The 6,491-nt window shown below is 34.1% G+C and overlaps 1 long non-coding RNA gene across 1 annotated transcript; it reads left to right on the top strand.

Annotated features, from left to right (window-relative positions):
• The first annotated feature begins 2,783 nt into the window (after positions 1 to 2,783).
• On the top strand, positions 2,784 to 4,394 carry LOC107793167 (uncharacterized). The gene is made up of 2 exons (XR_001649654.2): positions 2,784 to 3,214; positions 4,045 to 4,394. It is a non-coding gene; the product is annotated as an uncharacterized LOC107793167 (long non-coding RNA).
• Positions 4,395 to 6,491: the final 2,097 nt, after the last annotated feature.

Raw genomic sequence — 6,491 nt, 5'->3', positions numbered from 1 at the left:
TCACCAACTTCTCGATGACACAAGGATGTGCCACTGGAAAGCAGAGGAAGTATCTGTATAGGGTAAAATCAGTTCATATTATATACTCGCATAATAGAGTGACATGTGAAACCGGAGACAGACGGAAGGTGAGACAGGTGGAAACCAAGACCGGAGGTAGCAGTTTCGGTTGACACCGCAAAGCTCCCGAAGGGAATATTACTAATAAAAACAAATGAATGTCTGCCACCCAATAGCATTTAATGAAAAATATTCTGCAATATTAAATACACAATCCGCTATAGAGAATTATGGCATTCATAGCATGCCGTTACACATTCTTCAATGACCCCCATAATTGTCATTTAAGATGGGCTTAATCATAGGACCTTATTTCCTAGGTGCAACTAAAAATAGTGATTTTAACAGCCATTGTAAGGGGACGAATTTTCTGACAAATCTATGCCATATACTATTCAAAAGATCAATAACATTTTATTTCTTGCTTATTAAGATTCATATTGCTGCTTTCAGAAGCTCTGCTCCCGGAACCAGGCTATTTACTGTTTTATCTCGATTTCAACGTTAAGTTTTGTATTTTATTTAATTTATTTATCACTTTTGGGATCAAATCGATTCACTTGGTTATAAACCATGATATAAATTCAACTCTACCGTTTTATGAGTAAATATGTGTAAAGTAAATTTTAAATATACTCCTACAGTTTAAAATAAAAATAATTACTCCACGTGTTTCAAAGTGGATATTTTAGTTTACAACGAATACGTGTATAACCAACCATCTGCGAACATTTTATCTTCTTTCTTGAAATTTCTAAAGAAAGAGAAGAAGTCATTTGCTCATATTTGACTGTTAAGTGTCTTTTCAGTAACAAAAGTAGATTAACCAATCCATCTTTTAAATATTTTGCATAAAAAAAATATTACTTTCTCCATAGAGATGCACGTTAAAACTTATAGCAAATCACAAAGATTCTCAATTTCTCATAACCTCAAAGCGATTGATTACATTCTAATAACGGAGAAAAAAATTTATTTCCATATTCAGTCACCCATTCAAGAGCATTTGATTTCAGAACACTTTCTTCTTCTTATTTTACCAACTTAATTCTCACGGTAATAATTGTGCCATGTATTCTCACGTAAAGTTATAACCCTTTAGGGTTAAACTACTTAATCTGCAATGGGATGAGAAAGGAAAGCTTCATTTGCAATAACTTATTCTATTAGAAGGCGTATCAAATGTGACATCAGGATAAAATTTATCTCACCAAGTTGATCTTTTACTGCTACATGCAAAATGAACCCGTTATATCCATTAAATGGTTAAAAAAAAAACTTAAATAATCGTCTACTTAACCATTTAAACTAAAAATTATTGACGTATTATACAATAAAGAAAAAGTAACTATTTTTATCAGTTGGGGCAACATTCCTACCAAAATTGTGTATATATTTTACCTTCTTATCCAATTTAAGCGACTTTGTATATAACTTAAAGTTTCTTTTTCGAGAGAGCTATAGGAAAAAGCCACAAGTGGACACTACTTACCAACAATTAGCCATTAAGTCAGACAACTAAAAATGCAAAAAAGGATTTTTTTTGTTTAATGAGTATGGTTGAAATTTGTTACAAACTCATAGATGAGGCAATATATAAAATTTAAGCAAGATTGGAGATAATTTGGACTAGTTTGGACTAAAAATTCGATATCCATGATATAGTACATCAAAAAACTAGGTAAAAAAAAAAAGTTTTTTCCTCAATGAGTATGATTAGAATTCGTCAAAAAGACATACATCCCGTAAATTTAACAACCTTGATACCGATAAATATATATTTGATAGGGTATTTTGAGTGGAATATTTTTGTGAAGAAAAAGAATATATAGTTTGAAAAATATGATTTTATATAGTTATTAATATTACTACTTTCAATTATACACATAATATAAGAAAGTTTATGAGATTTTCTTTATTGTAAAGATATAAATTATTTTTCACAAGAAAACTAGATTAGTGTGACTACTAAATGGTATATTTGTTTAACACTCACTAAAAAATTATTTTGTATTTTGTGCCTTAATAGATAAATTTCTAGTAATAGATAAATTTCTTACCACAAGAACTTTCATAATCCATACCAATAACAACATGTGTTAGACATGCCACAACCTATTCTCACTTCCAAAAATAACCTGTCCTAGCTAGATATTCGTATTAAACGTTATACAGTTTAAATCCACCTAAACGTTTTGGAAAAATTAATTGAGTTGTGTTCGAATTGTATTTCCCTAATCATAATTTGTCCGACCATTCTTCAACATCAGTCGTTCGAAACTCTAAATTTGGTCAGTCCAAAATCTACTTACCACTCCTATGGAAATTGTTCAGATATGGAAGATTTCAAAAGTGTTAAGAAATTAATGAGATTAAGAAAATTATAAGTTGAAAAAAATATATGTATTTTTACATGGATGTTTTAATGAAATAATAGTGTATGAATTAATTTTATATGCTATCACATGATCAATATAGTCAAGTATATTATAGTAAGGTATATAAAATGTATTAAAAGTAAGTAATATTTTAAGTAATTTAAAATAATTCTTAATTGTGCGGATAAATCTGTAATTATCTAAAATGATTGGATAAGAACATCACGTGGCAAGCTAGCCACGTTCTAAGACCATGACTCTTAGAAAACTTTCATTAGGTGGCAACCAAGTTAATAAATCAAGGACACTTCATTCTTTATATTATTATACAATCCCTACAATCAGATAAAAAGTTTGGAACCTTAACAACGAGAATTCTGAGAAAAGCTACAAAATTTCTACAATTTCAGTTGCTATGTTTCTGATCCTCCAACACTACAAATCCTAAAAACATCTAAACTTAATATAGGGAATACAATCTTTTCACCCCATTAATGATAGTAATATCTGTTGTGCACCTACTGCAGTTAGTAGGCTTCTTCAAGGTTGCTTCCTTTTTCACGTTGATTGAATGCACTGTTGGAGCTAATAGTTAAAATGGTCTTGGTAATGCACATAGTCAAGTAATGAATTAGTTTCTTTGAAACATGAAGCTAGTTTATTGAAATAGGAAGCTGCACATTGTCAAGTTCGGAATAACGTGTTAGAAATTACCAAAACCACCTCAGGGGAATCATATATATGTAGGTTGTGATTGATCAGGGGAATCATCCCAGGTATGTCAAGGCTATCCCTTCCTTTCTTTTGGCATGATCCAAATAATACAAATGAAACGAGAAAAATATGTAATTTGCATAAATGACTCTATTCATAGAAATACTAGGGGTGTCTATATTCTTGATATCCTATGTGAATTATTATTCTATCGTCTATTCATGGGTCTCAGAAAAATACGTATTTGATAAAGTTTATCCGAAAGGCATATTGATTTTTATGGCATTCCAAGAAAGTCTTATTAACATATTTCATATGCATTTCATGCATTTATATATGTACGTTGACCCATGACCAGACGACGTTATATACACGTATACATGTATATTATATTTATATGGGATATGAAAAAAGGTTACGGTGTTATATACGCACCACCACCCTATCAGCTGGTGTACGTTGATGATTTGCCCACAGTGGTCGAGTTGATATGATGGGATGCCCTCAGAGGCATGATGATGTTATGACGTTATATATGCGTATATGTATATATATATATATATATATGTATATGGGATATGGGAAAGGTTATGGCGTTATATACGCACCACCACCTGATCAGATGGTATACGATGATGATTTTGCCCCCAGTGACTGAGATGATATGATGGGATGCCCTCAGAGGCTTTATCATGTTACATACATACAGACCTATGCATTACATAACATTCATACGCATATGCATGACACTATAAGTATTTCATGATTTACAGAGTCATCCAGACTTACCGGTTAAGTCAATTACTTTATATTTCTTCCATGTCTTTAATTAATGTTGACTTATTATTATGTTTTAGTTCTGCCTTACATACTTAGTACATTATTGGTACAGACGTCCTTTTGTTGGGGACGCCATATTCATGCCTGCAGGTATAGACAATCAGTTTGACAATCCCTCACAGTAGACGAGGTTTGCATTCAGCGAAGGATCGGTAAGACTCCACCTCATTCGGAGTGCAGCCAAGTCTATGAATCATCATATCAGAGTTTTTGCTTCAAACTTATAGGTAGGCTGGTACCCTGTCCCATTTGATGTCAAATAATCTTAGAGGCTTTGTTGACAAAGGTTCAGTTTGTACAGTATGTCAGAGGCCTTGACGGCCCATATATATTCATGTTTTAAGAAAAATAGTTCAGCGATACAGTATTTTCCACTTACAATTTTATATTATGAGTTGTGGTCATGTTGTCCCATGATAGTTATAAAAAGAATGAATGAGTTACAGAGTGGTTCGCTCGGGCCACTACGGCATTGGGTGCCAGCCACGCCTCCCTAGGTTTGGGGTGTGACAAAGTGGTATCAGAGCAGTTCTATCCTGGAGAGTCTACAAAGCCGTGCCTAGTAGAGTCTTACTTATGGATATGTTGCGCGCCACATTTATAATTGAGAGGCTATAGGGCATTTAGGAAATATTACCCTTCTTTTGTTTCTAGATTGTGCCATAGAGCTGAGTCGTAAGAAGTGAGTATGAAGTTATCGCAAAATATTGTATGCACCAGAAGTGCAGGTATCACTGTAGAGCTTTAAGGCGTAATCTGGAAAATGAGGTTACGAAAGAAATAGAAGAAACGATGCGAGATTGAAAAGTAAGTAAGGTAAATGTGAAGAAGATACAAGATACTCAAATACAAAAAGTTGTGAATAGTCGAGACTTTGGAAATAGTTTGGGTTTTAAGTTTAATTTACAGAGGAGACCCTAGTAAAATTTTTGCAAATCTCTAAAAGTTAACATTCGAGGACGAATGTTCTAAATGGGGGAGGGATGTTACACATTGCGAATTTAACAACCTTGATACCGATAAATATATATTTGATAGGGTATTTTGAGTGGAATATTTTTGTGAAGAAAAAGAATATATAGTTTGAAAAATATGATTTTATATAGTTATTAATATTACTACTTTCAATTACACACATAATATAAGAAAGTTTATGAGATTTTCTTTATTGTAAAGATAGAAATTATTTTTCACAAGAAAAATAGATTAGCGTGACTACTAAATGGTATATTTGTTGAACACTTCCTGAAAATTTATTTTTTATTTTGTGCCTTAATAGATAAATTTTCTAGTAATAGATAAATTTCTTGCCACAAGAACTTTCATAATCCATACCAATGACAACATGTGTTAGACATGCCACAGCCTATTCTCACTTCCAAAAATAAACTGTCCTAGCTAGATATTCGTATTAAACGTTATACAGTTTAAATCCACCTAAACGTTTTGAAAAAAATTAATTGAGTTGTGTTCGAATTGTATTTCACTAATCATAATTTGTCAGACTGTAAGGACCCGGCCGGTCGTTTCATGAGTTACCGCTCTGTTTCCCCCATTTTTACTTCTTATTGCCTTGTTCAGCTGTATTTTGTATTATCGGGTTGGTTGGCTTGGGTTGGGAGAGGTTTTGGTAAGATTTGACACACTTAGTCTCTTTTGAGAAAGCTTAAGTTGGAAAAGTCAATCGGATGTTGACTTATGTGTTAAAGGGCTCGGATTTGAGTTCCGATGGTTTGTATAACTTCGGGAGGTGATTTGGGACTTAGGAGCATGATCGGAAGGTGTTTTGGAGGTACAGAGTAGATTTAGGCTTGAATTGGTGGAATTGGAATTTTGGCATTTTCCGGTTGATAGGTGAGATTTTGATATAGGGGTCGGAATGAAATTCTGGGAGTTGCAGTAGGTCCGTTGTGTCATTTGGGATGTGTGTGCAAAATTTCAGGTCATTCGGACTTGGTTTGATAGATTTTTGATTGAAAGCGGAATTTGAAAGATTTTGAAATTCTTAGGCTTGAATCTGATGCAAATTTGGTGTTTTGATGTTGTTTTGAGCGTTCCAAAGGTTGAAACAAGTTTGAATGAGGTTATGGGATATGTTAGCTTGTTTGGTTGAGGTCCCGAGGGCCTCGGGTGAGTTTAGGGTGGTCAAATGGACCATTTCATGTTGAAAAAGATTACAGAAAAAACTGTTGTAGTGTTGCAGACAGTAGTGCTTCGCGTTCACGAAGTTGGCCCTCGCCTTCGCGGAGGGCTAGAATGTGAGGCTGAAGGTTTGGCCTTCACGTTCGCGAGGGAGGTCCCGCATTCGTAAAAGGTTGGGGTCATCAAGCTACGCGTTCGTGAGAGGGGAGCCGCGTTCACGATGCACTGGGAAGCTGAGCCTTCGCGTTCGTGAGAGGGGAGATGCGTTCGCGAACAAGGAAAATTGGTCAGCTCAAATTTGAGCTTCACGAACGCGAGGCTTTGACCGCGTTCGCGATGAAGGATTTTTAAGTGCTG

The sequence above is a fragment of the Nicotiana tabacum genome, chromosome 11 (genome assembly GCF_000715075.1).
Source record: "Nicotiana tabacum cultivar K326 chromosome 11, ASM71507v2, whole genome shotgun sequence".
Taxonomy (NCBI): Eukaryota; Viridiplantae; Streptophyta; class Magnoliopsida; order Solanales; family Solanaceae; genus Nicotiana; species Nicotiana tabacum.
This window is presented reverse-complemented; position numbering and strand designations above follow the sequence as displayed.